We start from the raw sequence: 19,599 nt of genomic DNA, 5'->3' as shown, positions 1-19,599 counted from the left end.
CCTGAATCCTCTATTAAGCCTTTAGCAAAAGAAGTGTTCATTTTTCTCTCTCGTTTTGATAGTGCAGGCGATATTATGAATAATTTGATATTGGAAGTACAGTTTGCTTTTAATTTTTCAGTAACTTTCAAGACATTGGCATTGCAGACGCTCAGCCCCTTTCTGGAACACACTTTTAGTACGGTTATTAACTGGGGACACAAATCCAAATTGAGGGAAGGTAACAGGAACCTGGTATTGATTCTGTTCAGGATATTAGATATTTTAAAAACATACAGCTTTCAGCAAAGCTGTGTTTAGTATGCTACTATCTTGAGTATCTCTCAAAGTTTATTTCATAGGTGAGACCTACAGAAGCGATAAAAATAAATAAATAAAATCAGAGATGCATTTTGCGAAAGTTAATATTATACTATACTAATGTTATGTCCATTAGAAAAGGGGAACTTCTTTAATGGGATACTCTTAGTATTGAGGTCTGCAGACTTTCAACATTAGCATGGTAAATGTGTCTGGATTGTCCACATAAATTTTAGAAACTTACTTTGAAAATTACCTACATAAAGCCATAAGCCATACATTTACAGAGTATTTTATAAAGAGAGCAAGGCATGCTTCTTGTCCCAAACATCTCAGTCTAAAGACAGACAAGACGACATGGGCCCATTGTTCATGAAAGGAAAACAGTAGAGATTACTGATAAGAACAAGCAAGGTATTGAAAGGAATCCTTCCAGCTAGTACCTTTCATTCCACATGTAGTCAAAAAGTAGAAGTTTGAAAGCTCAGGGTGAGGCAGCTCCCCTGGCTTGAAGTGGTTTTCATCATATACGTTTGGTTTGATGGCTCTCAGCAACCCCACTATAAAAACTGTTATAGCACCACTGCCTTATTATGAAATTTATTGCTAAAACGTTCTTACTATTTTTGCTGTTTTGGTGAAAGATCCAAACCGCAGTAAGATTTAAAGGGACACAATCACCTTAATAACATTTCTGTCTGAATTTTATCCTTTGTACCTACTACTGATCTAAGTAACAGCTAAGATTATTGTAACAAATAGATTAGAACAGAAATAGATATCTTCCCCCCAACCCCCACTAGTTTACTCATCACACTTCGGCAGTACTTTGTACATAGTCAATTTCTCTCTTTCTGCACTGTCAATCTGTGTGTCTCAATTGCACAGCAAAAGGGAAAAAACACTTTGATAGATATAAAAAAAAAGTGTGATTGTAAAACTATAAAAATTAGCAAGGTGACTCAGGACCATATGTAAAGCTACTTTCAAGGTTTTATAATAAATCAGCTAGACTTCATGACGATGACCCACACATCACATTACATTCAAACTTCACAGTTTAAACTTCACATTCCTCAGATTTAGAATTTGTATTCATCCATATGGCACTCACTGGTAAATAATCTGACTAAAGTACCATGGTTGTTAAATGTAAAAGATAAAGTGTCTGAGGTTTCACAGGATTCCAAATTTTCATAATGAAGGAGCTGTGGAATTCAGTAGACAGGTTCCGAGACTTTTTCAAGGCTACATCACCAGTTAGGGTCTGGTTCTCATTCACTTCTCACAGTGACCTGAATTACTACCATCTTTTTGGCTGAATGCATACTTAAAGAATTTTAGTGGCCTATGTGAAATGAGTTGGTGATCTCTGCGGAGCCTAATGTAATGGATAACAATGAGATGTCACTTTTACTGAGAGTTTGTTCTGAGAAACCAAAGAGCAAATGGGCATGGAAACTTAAATACTACCCTCCTTCCTCCCAGAGATGGTCCCCCCAAGTCAAGGTTGAGACACGTTGGTACATTCCTACACTCAGTGGGAAACATTTTTTTAAATGTTGTTTTCTCTCAATGTCAGATGGATCAATACATTTTCAGCACACACTTTTCTGGAAGTGGAAGATACAACTAAGTATGCTTTTCCTATGATTTTTTTCATAAAGGCAGTAAATTTGGTTTTAGAAATGTTCAGCAATAAATTGGGTATCCACGTGAATCATACATGAATGATTCGGATTCCATAGCAAATCTCTCTCAATTTAAATATTTAATAAAACTGAATGGATAACCACCAATGACTGATTTTAGGCCATTAAATTTCCCATTTTCCTTGCATTTTTTCCACTACAACATTTATTATCTCTCCCCCTCTTCCAACACTAATCAATGCCATGATAGATTAAACTATTATTACAGCACATAAACAATTAAAAGACCAAGTTAAACAAGACAGAATTGTTGATACTTCGATCAATCTAATGAATCCATCAGACACATCAATTTCTGGGAGTAAGCAGTGGCTCCTTGTAAGTCATCTTGGTGGGTAAATATCTCATGTAAAATATTAGGATCAAGTCTGTTTTTTTACAATGTACACTACCATTTTTGGTGCTTGAACAAAAATAAATATACTGACAACCACCTTTTGACAATGGGCGTTCCAGATTATAGACTAGACCTTCTATCCTGGTATTCATGCGGTCATTGGATAGATACCTGAGACCCTCTTGGTTCTTTGCAAGTTAAATAATGTAAAATTAGAAGATGAGAGTTGGAAATTTTAATAACTAACATTTATAATGCTTGTGCTAGACTAGAAATGTCCTAATGGTGCAATTCATCTGTTATACAGTCTCTTGTCTTTAAGCTTTTCAATTTGTCTTGCATCATTTTCTTCTTTTGATGTGCACAATCCCCCTTTAATAAAGTAACCTTTTTAAAAGGAAACTATTAGGAACTATGTCTGAAGTATAAGCCAACAAAAACAATGTAATTCAAAGTAAAGCTGAAATTCCATTCTTATAGTTATAGTCCTGTTTTTGGAAGATATTGCAGCTCACTTTCTGTAACATAATGCACTGATCTGACACCTGCAATATATAATGACAATAAGGTGAATTTAAAAACCCTTTCTTTGTAGGGAACTTTCAACTTTATCAGAAAGCAATCTACTTAGCCTGCCCATTTTTTCCCAAATGTATTTTATTTGCTATTTATCAAAGGTATGCATGTTTAAAGAAGAAAATCCTCCCACCTCAGAGCCCTGCTTTTCTTATTTGATCCTACAACACAGTCTGAAAGGTCTGAGTACACTAAGAAATTCACCAAGCTCTACCAGCTCTCTATTAGCCATGCTTGAAACTATTTGGGCTCACCTACACTACCAGTTAAACTGCTTTCAGGACCACTTCAACAAAACTCAAGGCATGCCTACACTATGGGCACTATAACAGCACACTTGTTTTAGTTTAGCGCCGTAGCGTAGATGCTTCCTCCATCGACTGAAGGGATTTTTCCACTGATGTAAGTAAACCACTGTTCTGAGCACTGACCTAGCCACACCTACACTGGAGGTTAGGTTGGCTTAATCTATGCCCTGACTGACGTAGCTAGACTGATCTACATTTTAAGAATAGATCAGGGCTCAATGCTGAGAACCGCTGACATCATCTGGTCAATTTCCTTAGGTAGACAGATGTATGGTCTACTGAGTGCTTAACAGAATCAGATCCAGAATGTTGCATTTATGACCTCCAACATTTTCCATGCCAACAGACTGATCCCAAATGCAGGTTTTGGATTTAATTAATGGATTGATCAAGAAGAGAAGCTAGGATGAAAAAAAAACTTATTGACGACAAATTTCCTCAATAGCAGACAAACAGGAAAATATAGGCCAAGAAAATTTGTAGAGAAAAGTTCTCATCCAAGTTATAGATTTTAAGACTAGAAGGACCATTATGGCCAGATTTTATAGATTCTAGGGCCAAAGAGGTCACTAATCTAATCTCCTGCATAATAAAGACAGGCCATAGAATTTCATCCCGAGCTTCCCATGTCTACAGTTTCCTGTACTGTGAGTGTGACTCTTTAATCTCACACTCTCACTTTAAAGATAGAGGCAGACAGTTAAAGTGTAGGTCTACTCAAAAAAGTTACTTTGTAAAACCAAAGAAAACAAGCTCCTTCTTACTCAGTGATACCTGTTTACTTTCATGGAGGGGGGGGGGGGGGGGGTGGAATCACTTTTCCCCTGCTTCTTACACCTGTCCACCTTCCAAAGCCAACACAACTAAAGTAAGCTGGATTCTGTATCAATAGAAAAGTTACTAAATTCCCATCAGTTATACATGTGAAAGCTCACTGAAGGCAACAGGGTTGCCCAGGTATCACTGAAATCATAGTTTAACCAGCGGAACATTATTACTTCCAATTATGCCTGAGGAGAACAAATTCAGTATGATGCCAATCGCAGGCTGAGTTCACACAACTGGGAAATAGAGAAAAATCTCTATAAATGGAATATATTTTACACAGAGTCACTTAGATTTAAACAATGAATCCTAAAAGCATTCTTACAGACTGACTTTTCAATATAGAACCACATTTTACGGAAGAAATTTCAGGGCTTGTCTGCAAGGGAAAGTTATACCTCTAAGTTTCATAGCAAAGTTTAAATCAAGGTGTGAATTAAGCTGGCCAAATATAGCTATATGAATGTAACTCCCATGTGAACACCCTTATTCCAGAATAAGAGCATTGAAAATGATAGTTAGACTGGTACAGATATATTGGTATAATTGTATAACTAGTGAAACTTTTGCATGTATGTAAGCCTTCACCCTGCGTCAACTCAAATATTAATTTAAAATGATGGGGACCAACAGTTTGCAGGGCAAAATTTGGATCTCCAACCACTTCCACATAGACTGGCAGAGCATGAGAGCATTGTAGAAATAGTACAATCATTCCAAGAGATGGATGTTGGAAGGGGTATGAAAAAAAATCACTTTGCATCCCTTGAGTAACACTCCTGCCTGACTTAGGAGTGGCACTCATGGCCTGCAGAAGAAGTTCCATCCATCCCCTCTTCTGCAAGGAGGCGTCAGTCCTATATGGAACTGAGGGCTAGTCTACACTCGCAATGTTAAAGCGCTGCTCCCAGTGCTGGTGCACAGTCTATACTGATGCTTTACAGCGCTGAAATTTGCTACACTCGGGGGTATTTTTTCCACACGCTTTAGCAAGAAAGTTGCAGCCCTGTAAAGTGCCAGTGTAGACAAGCTCTGAGAGGATACAGGACATCAGAGGCAAGATGAGGGGATCACAGAAAACCCGCCTTCTGAAATAGGGTGGGGAGTTTTCCTTCCCACCCTCACTAGGATTTAGTAACTAGGATTTAGTAACTAGGATTACTAATAGCATGACTGGTCCTAATAAATTCTGCAAAATGATCTGCTTAGAAGTGAGGCAGGTTTGCTTGGCATTCCCCCCTCAGAATCCAGCATTCCACCACGCTGCCAATTTCCCTGATGATGGAATCATCTGAAATCACTTTGTTTGAGAAACTAAACTTAGGTTTTCAATGCCAGATGGAATCAATGCATTCTCTTCCCATTACACCACAAGCATTACACAGTAGCACAAGAACGCCAACACAAGAACAGAGAAAGGATGAGCGTCCCTTCCACACGCACGCTACATGGAGCTTGCCATGCTACAATCCTCAAGTTAGGTCCTTGGTACCAAGGGAGAGCTCTGGCCAACCTTCTCAGTATGTTGCATGACTGCCAGGGAGCCCAGGAGATATTCTGTGCTAGGAAATCCCCCACACCACAGCACATACAGGAAGCTCAAAGCTTCCCCAGCTCACATTTCCTCAGGACTATACAGAGGAGGAGTCTGTGGGATGCAGAAGAGAGGTGGCTGCAGTCAGTGCCCGCAGTAATACAGCCAAGCTAAGAGATGCTCCCTTGGCCCCATTAGCAAGGCAAAGACATGGGCACTACCCAAGCATTTGCACTGCACTCATCACTGGAGTAGCTGAGGGCTCGTGGGCCAGGGAAGGGGTCACAAAAGGCAGCCAAGGGCCCAGGACAAAAGGAGGCACGTGGCAGTGTCGGGCGTGGGGAGCCAGAGACGCAGGGCAGGTGTAGCCCGAGGTGCGAGAAGGCACAGGGGTCCCAGGGCAGGCACAGCCGGAGCGGAGAGAAGTCAGGAATTGGGGGGCCGGAAGCAAAGGGGGGCAGGAAGGCCAGCATAGGGCACAGCCCAAGCCAGCCCCGAGCACCCCCACTCCAGGTCCGAGGGCCCAGGGCTCCTCTGGTGCAGCCACGGAGGAACCAAGGCACCAGCCGAACCGGCCTCCTCGGGCACCTGCACCCTCTGCACTTACCCCCACGAGCGCCGGGACCCAGCAGGGCTCTAACCCTGCGGCGACGGACCTGAGGCCACGGGCCCTGGCCAACCCGCTCCCGGGGCCAGAGCGCACCGCCCGCCGCTGCGGCAGCCTCCCTCTCCCCTCCCGCCCAAGCGGCTCACTCACCAGTGTGCAGTGCGCACCCCACGCGGCTGGGCGGGCGGCTGCTCCCCCCCCCACAGCGCCGCGGCGGGACACGCACCGTGGCCGGGGCTCCAACAAGTGCCAGGCTCAGCGCGCAGCAGGGCTCCGGTTGCAGGAGGAGCCAAGGGGGGGGGGGGCGTTGTTTGTTTACTCCAGAGCCGAGACCCAAACAAGGCGAGTCCGGCAAGGGAGCTGGCGCTGCAAGAGCCCCGGCCCGGCCTCCCCCAGCGCCACTCGCTGCACTGAGTAGCCAAGGGAAAAATCCCAGGCACGGCGGAATTCTCTTCCTAGCAGGTGGGGAGAGCTGGGCCGTCCCATTGGCTGAGCCAGCCCATGAGATCAGCATAGATTAGGATAATGAGACCCTGACATCACATCCTCAGCAGGTAGAGAAAAAAAAACAACACACCCACACACACAGGGAAAGGGGAAAGGAAAGGAGAGGGAAATCCCCCCTCCTCCAGGGAGGAGGCAGGCAGGGAAATCCAAGCAGGCTGAAGGTGGGAGGAGCCCTGGGCTGCTGCTTTACACACAAAAGCAGCCTTGCTATGTTTGGCGAGCTCCAACGGTTTACAGCACTGTTTTCAATGCAACGTGCTGTTGTGGGAGGGGTTGGAGCAGGCTTTGAGTGGTGCAACTGCTGGAATGAAGTCTAGGATTCCTGGGGGCGGGGGGAGAATCTCTGCTCTTTAGATTACGCTTGTACTTGGGTGTTTCACAGGCAGAGGGAAGGAGGGATTTTACAAAGGATGTTAAAGACTGTATTAAGTATCAGAGGGGTAACCGTGTTAGTCTGTATCCACAAAAACAATGAGGAGTCCGGTGGCACCTTAAAAACTAACAGATTTATTTGAGCATAAGCGTTTATGTGTAAAAAAACTCACTTCTTCAGATGCATGGAGTGAAAATTACAGAGCTTGTGATTTGTAAATAAAAAATAAATTCTGTAATTTTCACTCCATGCATCTGAAGAAGTGGTTTTTTTTTACACACAAACGCTTATGCTCAAAGAATGTATTTTCATTTGCCCTTTTGTTAGGCAACAGATCCTATGCACTAGGAAAGAAAGCTGAGATTTCATTGTCTTGTACTTTATGACAAACATTAGAAATATATTTTTCATCTTGCAAATGACGAAGCAGAGAAAAAACAGTTTGTTAAAGCAGAGATTCCCTATTGATTAAAAGCAACATACCTTCATTCTAACTACTGTTGATAGCACCAACTGTATGTGCTCGCTAAAATACATAAACAGGAAGTTTTCTAAAAGAAGAAAATTAAGACCCTAATTTAGATTTAGTAAAACCAAGCTTCTGTAAAAATGAAGGCCAGTAGAATTTATATACACATAAAAGACATAATAGTTTTAAAACAAACAGTTTGTAGTGTTTTAAACCCAAACATTGCAGCATTAAAAGAGCTGAAAGTCAAACTGGCCTATTCATTGTCCAAGCAGATAAAAAAAGCCAAAGAAACACAAGGTAACAACTATATTCATCACTGGCCAAAAAACCCCCTACATTATTGCAAGTTAAGGTTGTTTGGTGGTATGCCATCCCTTGTGGAATGCTGAATTGAGCAAAACTCACTTTTGGAAACCAGGAGATACAACCTTAACTCTGCCCTCTTTCAGCAATGCTCCAATACTCTCCGTTAACGCACACTTTTACACTGCCTACTCTACAGTTGCTAACATACAAGCTCTTCACCTCCTTTTACAACCCATTCAGTCTCAGCCATAGGATTCCATCTAATACTATTAAAGGGCAAAAGAGAGAGAGAGAGAGAGAATATGAATGTGGCACTGATGGGTGCCACTGCCCCTGTTCTCCAGTCCTATAGATTTTGGGGGGGTGGGGTCGGGGACTGGGTTGGATTGCACTGGCAGAGCCGTGGGGGGCATTGGCAGAGACTTGAGGTGCACAAGTTCAGGGTGCACTGACAGACCTGTAGAGTGGCTGGCATGCAAGAGATGGGATGCACAGGCATAGCTAGAGATAAAAGGCATCCCTCACCTGAATCCCCAGGCTATCTCCCCTTCCCTACTACCCATCCCATTTATCCACCTTCCCATAATGTCCTACCCCTTGCTGCAGCCCCAAATCCTTCTACCCCATTCCCCCCACCACCCCTAATACCGTAGCCCTCCCAGGAAGCATTTACATGTCTGTCTAATTTTTTTCCCTCCCAAACACTTTCATTACGTTCCGCAAACTAAAATTGCTAACGGTTACTCACAAATCGTAGCAACCTCCAGCCACTCAGTTCAAAATGCCTTTTGTCTTAGGTTGGGTGTTGTGATTAATCCTTAGATTAGGTTAATGGAAGGGTGAATTCATGGGCATCAAGGTATGACTCATCCAGGGCTTATCTACATGTAAACACTGCAGCTGCGCCGTTGTAGCACTTTAGTGGAGATGCTACTATGCGATGGGAGAGCTTCTCCCATTGGTGTAGTTAATCCACGGCCGTGAGAGACGGTAGCTATGACAATGGGAGAAGCTCTCCTGTTGACATAGCGCTGTCTGCACCAGGGGTTAGGTTGGCATAACTACATTGCTCAGGGGTGTGGATTTTAACCTCCAGGATTTAGTGAGTGCCATATGCAACCTTGGATAAAATTTGACAGATTGAGACCATTCTGACCCACATCATATCAATAGTTTGATTTCTAGGTCTGGCGGAGGGGGTGGGGGTGTTAGCCATTTAAAAAAAAGTTTCTATTGCTAAGTGACATGTCTCTGGAACCTCTGACTCAAATGACTCCAAATGTGGGTCACTAACCCTACTCTGCACCCTCCTGAGACACACCAAATTTCAGAGAAATCCAACTAAGTATATAGAATTTAAAGGATTTAGCAAGGTCCACAGATATCATGATGCAACTTTAACTAGTGGCATTCCCATGCCACTGTTTGTTTGTTTTTTTTAAATTCTAGAATTTCTAGAAAGCTATGGGGCTACGACTAACAAACTTTTTTTTTAAAAGGACATGATTTTTAAGTTGACAGTGTCCCCATAATACTGGAGAGAACCATACAAGTATATTAGGACTGAAAACAAGCCTCAACATCTATCACATTTTATTCCATGATTTCTTTTTACTCAGATTTTTTTTAATTAGATTTTAATCATGATTTCTTTTTACTCTGTTTGCCAGAAGCTGGGAATGAGCAACAGGGGATGGATCACTTGATAGATTACCTGTTCTGTTCATTCCCTCTGGGGCACCTGGCACTAGCCCCTGTTGGGAAAAAAGGATACTGGGCTCGATGGACCTTTGGTCTGACCCAGTAGGGCCATTCTTATGTTATGTTCTTTTATTTGCTAATCACTGAAGCTGTCCTTTAAACAAGATTTTGTCTTTATTTCCTCTACCAGTTCCAATGCTGATAGCACTCTCACCCAACTGTTTTCAGACCTGGCCAGGATAAGAGGAAGCTGCCTGAAACGAAACCTGAACAAAACAGAGGTGATGCTGATATATTTTGAAGGACTAGCCACCACCAAAGCCTCTCCCAATATTGAGGGAGGGTACCTTCAAATAGTCAGTTTGGTCCTTAGCCTGAAGTTCTTCTGGACTCTCTGGTTTCTTGACACTCAGATATGGCTGAAATGCCAGTGAAATGACAATTTCCTTCTGCAATTGTTAAGACAGCTTGGACACACTGCCAGACAATGACCTAGCCAAAGTGATCCAGGCCTTCAAAGACTGGATTACTACAAGTGGTAATGAATACAGCCACCCCTAAAAAATCTCAACACACAACTATCTGCCTCTTGAATGACACTAAAATATTACATCCTTCCAATGCTTTGCTCTCTACATTGGCTCCTCACAGGAAGTTCAGTGGATCTATAAAATCCAGAGAACTGAGCAGGGTGAGATCTTTCAGTAGTCTGTGACCTACTAAATCTTCTCTTATTAATAGGTGTGTATACACAAAGACCGTAAATTGGCCCTGGAATCTTTTAGTGCATGCAGGGACTCATCTGTTGTCTCAGAGAACAACTTTCAACCATCAAAGGGTCGTCAACAGTGTTCTGGATCCTTTCTCAGGAACCCCAAGAATGAAGCCATGATGCCCTGCACATAACCGCCACAGAGATGGGCCTGGAAGTGGTGTCCATGGCATCCAAGGACACTTGAAGAGAGGTTCTGGCATGATTGACTCCCCAACGTGATGGATGGAAATTATTCCCTATGTTCCTGTGGAAAACGTTCAATAAAAGCTGTAAATCTATTACAGATTGAAAATTATATCTAGCCATGATCACCTGATCATTTGCAGTCGAAAATTGTAGCATCACAGGTGAGCAAAACTTCCATTCTTTTAATCCTTGTTCTAGGCGGTTGCTTATCCTGCTCATTTATGGCATCCACCACCATGGAATTAGGTGGAGGTGGGAGAACAAAAATTTTGAATAGTTGGGGAGAACAAATTGGTGCAATGGTAGCAGGTGTTTGCCACACAGCCACAGCTGGGTCCAAGAGTGCCTCATTAATGGGTAACACAACCCTGGTGGGTATTGCTGACAGTTGGATGTCTAGTATTTGAGTTGCAAGTCCTTGACCAATTTGAATGGGTATCTGAAGATCGTCAGCTACCCTCTTTACAAGGTTCTGGAATTGCTAGACATCACTGGCCGTGGAAGGCAGTGGAGGCATAACTGCCTCATCTGGAGATGAGTATTAAATAGAGGTGTGAGGGGTGGCCTCTTTATCCACCATAGCTTCCTGCTCCTCAAATGTCTCCTCTTGTTGCGGGGCTGGTTGGGAAGAAGAGAATTGGACAATTCCAGGCTCCCAATATGACAGAGCTGGAGGGGTCTGGCACACTGCTGCTGAGATGCAGCCCACGGATCCCAGCATGGCCACGGGGGAGGGGGAGCATATATGAGAGCGGGTGACATGCAAGGTTGATTCCATCACTCTTGTTGTCGAACATGAGGATCTTCCTTGTGAATGTCAAAGAATGGATTCCTATAAAGATACATAGGGTAGCTCTGTACAGAGATAAATGAGATGACTGGAACTCTCCTTTGTCCTCCTCAATTATTCCAGTAGAAGGGCATCTGCAGAAAAAAGTACCAGAAGGTGATGGTAATCTGGAGATTGGGATCTTGTACCTAGAGATGCTTGGTACCGGTGAGCAGTAGGGACTCTGGTTGATCCGTCACAGACAAGTTCTTAGCATACCTGAATTCTGGTGGTACTGAGTAGGGGACTGGTACTGACATGGTAGCTGAAGTAGATCGCCCTGTTGATGGGTAGTGTACTGATGCAGATACTGATGGTGTCTGGCACCGTGGTTTTCCTAGTATCAATGGCAGGGCTCTGCCAGACAATACCAGTCTGGAGTGCTTAGTCTTGCCTCCTTGTCCCTCGTAGACAGTACTGGGGCCCTGTTGGAACCATATTTTGCTTTAGAGCTCTGGGACTTGTGGCCATGCCAGTACCTGAGAAGCACTCTTTCATCTCTAGGGTGCTGAGCCGAGAGGTCAAGGCCTCCAAGACGGTGGATCTAGTAGGTGCCTTGAGTCTTTTTGGCTCATTCTTTTGCTCCTTCTGATGCAAGTCCAAGCTCCAATTCTTCGAATCCTTCCCTGAGGCCTCTGTACCTTTTCCTTTCTTAGAGGAAACCTGTGCCAAGGCTGAAGGGTTACCAGATCGGTCTGGAGACAGAGGTACAGGGGAGGGGAATAGGGGGTCTCCTGGCCTGACTCAGAAGCAGGTGGAAGGGAGATTTTCCATCAGCAGTCTCAGTTTAATCATCCTGTTCTTCCTCAGACTGGATTTGAGGGTCAGGCAGAAGTTGCACTTGGGGGACACATGTGACTCCCCCAAGCAACGGACACACTTGGAGTGGCCATCGCTAACCAGGGTAGCTTCTCATAAAGAGAGGCAACGTTTGAAACCTGCCAAGCCAGGCAGGTCCTGCTAGGAGAATAAGGCTCCCCAGAGGAAGGGGAGGGAGAGGAAACAAGTCAATCCTCTCACTACTTATATCTAACAACACTAAACTAATCCTAAACAAAATCTATAGGTAAGCTGCACAAAAAAATAACTAAGGCATACTCAAAATGGACCTGCTAATGCTCTGTCTCTGGCCAAGATGGTAGAGAGGGTGGTTCCCATGCATAGCCCTCCATAGCCTTGGTGTGGGGCACAAGGATACATAGAAAGCATGTCCAGACTTAATGGATATTAATGGAAAAAATCTCAGATCAAGGGCTCAAGAGAGACATGCACATCTAAAGTGGACCACCCATAGGGATACTGCTTGAAGAACACAGGGCCCACATGGGATTGTTTCTGCCTCAGCACATTTAGACCACATTTTATATGTCATAGTTGGACTGGGATCAAAGGATAGTAGTCATTCCATTGTCACTGATCACACCTTATCCCAGAAGGCCAGGCACACTGTTTCCACTAGGAGAAGGACCTGTTTTTATGTGCCCCAAGGGCTCTCTCCTGAGGAATTCCATCCTATTACCCTGCTTGGTCAATGTGCATATGGAGCTGCGAGAAAAATCAGTGAGGTTGTAGTACCTTCAGTGCAAATGACACCCATCTCCATCTCATGTGACACGGTCAATGCAGCTGCCTTACCCTGTGCTTTACAGAGATGGGGGCATAGATGAAGGCCAGTTGACAGACTGAACTTAGATAAGAATGAGGAGTAACGCTTGTAGGTTGGGAGAAACAAGCAAATGAAACAGTGCAAAGTATAAGGCTTGAAACATCAGATGCTTGTTGGATCAACAGCCATTGGGGGATATCTAGGTAACAGCAATTTCAAGAGTATTTACCATCTGCGCTTGGCAAGGTTGATTGTAACTTTTTCTCTGAGCTGTGGAACTTGCCACAGTTCTTCCTCCGTTTGCACCATGATACGGGGATTTCTACAATATGCAGAAACCTGTGGCCCACTTCATAAGTACCGTTTCATACAGCGGGCAAGTTACACTAGTGTTTCAGCATCTGCACTGGCTTCCAATAGAGTTCTAGGTGAAATATAAGGGATTGGTTTGACCAGCTACCGCTATTTATTATTAAACCCCAGTTTTAAACATGTTTTTTATCTGCAGTGTCGTCACAGCCTACTGGTAGTGCTGAAGGCCCAATTCTGTGGTGCCTACTGTGGGAAAGCTCCCACTGATTTCAATAGGGTTACAGGATCAAACCTGACACCTGCTCCATGGCCATATAAGGAAATTAAATATTCCCCCTCCCCCTCACATTTGAATAAAGAATGCCCTAAGCTAACCTCTCCTCACACACAGACACAAGCAATACCACATTTTACTACTCTGGAGGCGGTTGTGCTAATGCACACACTCCCTGCAGCAGTGGAATACTTCAGCACAGGCTACGCTACAAGCCAGGCTTTGTTAAAGAAATTCGTTTTAAAAATTGATTTCAGTTCATATGGTTGTGCAGCTGGCAGGTCTGGGGCACAACGCTGCTATAAGCCTTTTCAGTCACATATACTTGTGCATAACAACAAAGAGCTGAATTTTTTCTTAAGTGTTCATGTGGGAGGTAAGTTGCCAGCTGGCATTCATAGCTCTTACAAGAGAAATTTAGCAGAGTTCAGTGAGTTTCAGCTTCTCCTCTTATTGTGATTTTTACAGTTTTGTTAATAATGACATTACAGGCCTTTTCCTTGGCAACAGATTGGAGCTTGTAAAGTCAGCTTTCTCTGAACAGAAGCTCCTAATGTACTACTTGAAATTCTGCACAATCAAGCACAACACAAAGATTATTAGTTTTTGCCACTGTAAGCAAGCCCTTTTCAAAGCTATCACAAAACATTGTCAGCGTTAATAAGGTTTGCTGTTACCTTGGAACATTTAATTTGTCAGTAATAGTTTATATTCTGGATCTGGCTCCACCTACATCTTGCCTTAATATCATCAAGGGTCATAGTTCACAAATGACACCAGCTTTGTAAAATTTACTTCAAGACATTTCTTATCTAACCCAAATCACATAGCTCCATATGCAAATAATTTTTTAAAAAGATATTTTAGCGTCACTAAGCTTTACATCTAAAGTTCTCATTTTGAAATCTAGATCCATTTACATTGCTATACTATATCAAAAGCATGCCTAAACGCATGACACTGTAGCATATATGGGAAGACTTAAGAAAACACTTCCAAAATTTTAAAATATTGGTGGTTTTTTTCATCTCTCTGTTGTTCTCTCTGGGCTGAAGAGACTGGGGCAGCTGAAATACTGTGTAAAGTTTGGACCAGGTATGAAAATTCATCATCTATACCTAGAAGAATTCACTGGGACAGGGAATGTTTAGATAGACACAGTGAGGTTTATTTATTTTATTTTCTGTAAGGCTTGTGGACTCCTCTGTGCTAACTCCAGATGCTTTTGTTTGCTTGTTACCTTTAAGCTGAACCCCCAAGAAAGTTATTTTGGGTGCTTCATTTTTGGAATTGTTCTTTTAAAATCTAGCAAAAGCCTAAGTTCCAGATGTATTTTCTTTCTTTTTGTTTTTAATAAAATTTACTCTTTTTTAAGAACCTGATTGGTTTTGTGTCTTAAAAGGTCTGTGCATATGTTTTTCAATTAGCTGGTGGCAACAGCTGGGTTTCCCTTCTTTGTTTTCTTTCCCAGCTTCCCCGAGGGATGGGTGTAAAAGCCAAGGGGCCTCAGGGAAAACTTCCCAAGTGAGTTTTTCCAGGATTTGCAAGAGGCAGTTTTTCACTTGGGTGGTGATAGCATTTACCAAGCCAAGGTCAGAGAAAAGCTGTAACCTTGGGGGTTTAATACAAGCCTGGAGTGGCAAGTATTAATTTTTTTGAAATCCTTGCGGGGCCCCACCTTCTGCACTTGGAGTGCCAGAGTGGGGAATCAGCCTTGATAGTTATACTTGGTAAATTTATTCAATACTTCAAGGCAAAGCTTGCCTTCTTCATAGTATAATCAATTGTCTACTCCAGGGGTTCTCAAGCTGGGGGTCACGACTCCCCGGGGCGGGGGGGGGGGTGTCGTGAGGTTATTACACGGGATGTTGCGAGCTGTCAGCCTTTACTCCAAAACCCTATTTTGCCTCCAGCATTTATAATAGTATTAAATATAAAAAACAATAAAAAAATTTATAAGGGGGTTTCACTCATAGGCTTGCTGTGTGAAAGGCGTCACCAATACAAAAGTCTGAAACTCACCGGTCTACTCCATCCCCTTAAGGAAGATTAAAAGAGACAGTACTTTCAATTGGAGCAGGAACAAAACAGCAGCACTGTGTTCAAGAGAACTACCAAGTAACTTCAGAGTCCAATAGAAACAGAAATGACTCTAGTTTTGCTGCATCAGAACGTTGGACCACAATTGACTTACTTGTTTTGTTCTAGAATAGAGGCAAGTCCAGTCCTAAGTACTATAGGTATCCAAGGCTGTTGAAATACAAGACACTTACTGACAGGTTTCAGAGTAGCAGCCGTGTTAATCTGTATCCGCAAAAAGAAAAGAAGGACTTGTGGCACCTTAGAGACTAACAAATTTATTTGAGCATAAGCTTTCGTGAGCTACAGATGAAGTGAGCTGTAGCATCTGATGAAGTGAGCTGAAGCTCATGAAAGTTTATGCTCAAATAAATTTTTTAGTCTCTAAGGTGCCACAAGTCCTCCTTTTCTTTTTGAAGACACTTATTGGTTTTCCTTTTTCATTAAAGTATTGTAGCATTGTTTGGAATTGTAATATTAAACTGAAAATATTCTCTGGAGTTAAAACTTTGTTAATTCTAATAAACATATTTTAAATAAAACTTTAAAAATAAACAAAGTGACCGCTTTGTTATTTTAGAAGCTATACTTCCAATAGAGACTTCAGTGTAAAAGACAGGATAGTATAATGGTATGTTATAAATGGTATACAGATGTAATTTTAAAATAAAATCCCTTTAGAAAAATTAGCCTTTGACGTAGTTAAAAATTCAGCACAGTCAGTCTTTGGATTACAAGAGTCTTGTTTAACATGCACTTACCCAACAAACACAAACAATTGTGAAAATTTCTTCAGGCTCCATCCCTTTTCTATTTCATAACAAAAATTAAGCTCAAACTACAAATGCAATGAGTTCATTGTTTTTACCTTAATATTCATACAGGAGAAGAGACAAGTCATCGTACAGTCATGGTTCGTTAAGATCCAGGATCAAGCAAATCTGAACAGGTTGCCTTTTCTGACCAGATACAAAATTACTGTAGCAATATTATAAAGTTAAGGATTTATAGATTGCCTCATTGCAGGGTGTGATGACAATTCTGTATAATCAAAAAGCTATACTTGCTCATAAAATGTACTTTAAAAATTTTGAACTACAATGCCTGTAAACCACTGAGCAAGTGTGCAACAAATACAGCCAGGATTTTCAAAAAGATGACAAATGGAGCTAAGCGTCCAAATATCATTCAACTTCAACAGGAGTTGGGCACCTAATTCCTTGATGCTCTTTTGACCACCACCACCTTTATGGACAACTATCAATTCAGAGAAGGTCTTATTGTACATGAAGAGAGAATTGCCAATTAAGGGCCCCCTCCAGGGTTTTTCCTCTTGCTCAAAGTTCCATACGCCACGGAGCCAAGAGTAATCGGGTGCGAAAGGGCATGTCCCAACCACTTTTAATCATTGGTCCCATGCTAAATCAGTACAGCTGCTGCTGCTGGTCTGGAGCACTTCTAAGATCAGGCATTTTATCCAATCAAAACAAGGAGGTATTCTAATCTATTCAAGTTCTCATACTGCCCTCATCACCATATTATCAGTGTCTTCCAGAAGTGCTGTAAGTGACATGACTTGCACCCGTCACATGTGTGTCCCCTTCTTCCTCCTTTACCCCATTTGCTAAAGCCAGCACATTTTGCAAGTGGATGTAAGAGCTATGTTATAGTACTAGATGGAAGTTTCCACTTTTCCAAATGGCCTAGTACAGGTAAAATATGAAGCAGGATTTCTTTTAAAAAAGAAATAACAAATTGACTCCTTTTTACTTGAAGAGGCGTTCCCAGTGAAGTTACAAATAAAGTAGAAAAAAAGGAAGTGACTATTTAGTATACATTATTTAAAGGTAACAAAAAGCAAAGCAAGAATGAAAGAGGCTGTTAAGAATAAATGATAGATTGTGTGATCTCACAATGACCAGAACACATACCTAAGCCTCACAGCGCTGAGTCAGTGGAGAGCAAGAGACCAGCAAGATTTCAGCAATAAATAAATAAATAAAAATATGCTTAGGGTTCCAAACACCTGACTTTACCAAATATCCCAAAAAAACAGACTGTGTGTGTAGTGCAGGACTGAAGACATGTAGGAAGGGTTCTGTAAGGCAAGGAGTGAGACCTATAGCTGGTTCATTAGCTTTCCTTTCTTTGTATCATAAAGCAGGATGTCCATGCATTCAGTAGCAGATCCAGGATTTTAAAGAGAGTCCTATGGCATAATGGAAAAGCAAGTGAAGCAAAATGAACAGGACTGACAATGTTATTGCCTACAAATGCTATTGAAAGGAAGACGACCACTTCTAGGAGCCAATTCCTACCCTGACTGAAAACTTATGGGAGTCCTCTAAAGTCAACAGGGTTGCATGGGGGTGTAAATCAAGTCAGACGTTAGCCCTTTGTATATCAGGATTTGCCACTGTGTGCACTTTAAAAAAAAAAAAAAAAAAAAAAAAGACAGAAAAGGATGTAAAAGTCTGATTATTCACAGACCAAGATGTGATCGGATGATTGGATTCTGAAGACACTACTGAGACATATGATTTTAGACTAGGTTCCAAAGGTTACCTGCAATATTCTTTTTCTGTGAATACACTTATATCTGATCTCAAACTTTGTTTTAATTTATTACAGTTTAATCTATTCTTCAATTTACTCAATTTAACACACCTGAGTAAAAATCCACAAAAACATAGGCTGTAAGCATCTTGCTCTTGTTTCTCCTGTTACCAATAAACATGTCCAAGATTAGTCAAAGGTTTTGTTATGGCAGATTTATAAATTTCAAAATATGGTAAAATGAAATTTTATCAACTGCAAATCTTTGTGGCACAGTTGAAACAGTGAGTGTGGCAGAAGTTTTATGTCATTAGCTATATAAACCAAGCCATACTTTATTTCTTCCATCAAAAGATAACATATACAAAAGAATAAACCTTTACACACATGCAGAAAATAGGTCCAACAAAAAGGGGATTCAGATTGCCTTGATAGGAGAGGTAATAATGCTTTGCACTTTTTGAACATCTTACAATGGATCTCATAACTTCACAGACATTAACCCCACATTGATCACCAGAGCATGTTGGTAATTTAAAAATATCTAATAGGAAAAGGCATCCTACAGAGAGGAGTAGTCCTATTCTTTGGTGCTGCTTGGTATGATAGTTATGAGAGAAGGTGGGGATGGGAGGGGATACTCTGATTTAGTCACCCTCTGCTCAAGTTGCAGGTAATGGAAAAGATTCATTTTCTATTGAAACTATGCAAAAGTACCAAGACAGATCCTCTGATTTTCTCTGACAAGACTATTTGCTCAAAGCATCAATGCACATGTTGAAACCACAGGACATTATGGAGGAGCCATGGAAAGTTAGACTTATAGTTCTTAGGTGACTATCTGCTTTTTAACTAATCCTGCAGCTACCTTACTCAGTCTGTTAGTCAAATGCACTGACATGCAAAGTCAACAGATAAAGTATGCCAAAGGAGAGAACTCTTCAGGCATAGGTGAGGATATTTAAAAGAGCCTGCACTTCAATTTCAACTTCCGATACTCTAAATATAGCATTAGATCATTGAAGCTTCATATGGCTAAACACCTGGAAGAACTGGCAAATCTTAATTATGTCCCACTTATTGCTGCAACAAAAAAAGGACTTACACAGGGGGAGAACCACCCATCTTTGATGGACGGGCGATATTAGTTGAAGTGAGCATCCACTCCGGAGCAGCTGGCCAATTTCATACATAATATGCTATATTACATAAAATGTAACCATCTGTAGTATGGTTGTCACTGCACAGCTAGGATCAGGATACAGAAATATTATTCAGATGGTTGTTCATGAGACCAAATTTTTGTTGACAAAGGGGCCCATTCCTGAGATGGGTGGGTGCAGAGAGAAGCAGGTTTCTAACAGACATAGATGCTGCATCAGGACAGGGACTTTTCCATTCAACCTATTTTTGCTACTTTGCCA

General features: G+C 41.9%; 2 protein-coding genes across 2 annotated transcripts in view; both read right to left on the bottom strand.

Moving 5' to 3' along the window:
- VGLL4 (vestigial like family member 4) overlaps nt 1–6,388 on the bottom strand; it is a 156,230-nt gene extending 149,842 nt beyond the window's left edge. The window contains exon 1 of the mRNA XM_037905905.2: nt 6,350–6,388. The gene's annotated coding sequence lies outside the window, so the exon portion shown is untranslated. The remainder of the gene's footprint in view (nt 1–6,349) is intronic.
- Nucleotides 1–19,599, bottom strand: part of TAMM41 (TAM41 mitochondrial translocator assembly and maintenance homolog) — a 176,572-nt gene that overhangs the window by 114,894 nt on the left and 42,079 nt on the right. The window lies entirely within an intron of this gene.

The sequence above is a fragment of the Chelonia mydas genome, chromosome 7, assembly GCF_015237465.2.
Source record: "Chelonia mydas isolate rCheMyd1 chromosome 7, rCheMyd1.pri.v2, whole genome shotgun sequence".
NCBI lineage: Eukaryota > Metazoa > Chordata > Testudines > Cheloniidae > Chelonia > Chelonia mydas.
The sequence above is the reverse complement of the archived record's forward strand: the minus strand, read 5'-3'. Positions and strand labels throughout refer to the sequence as shown.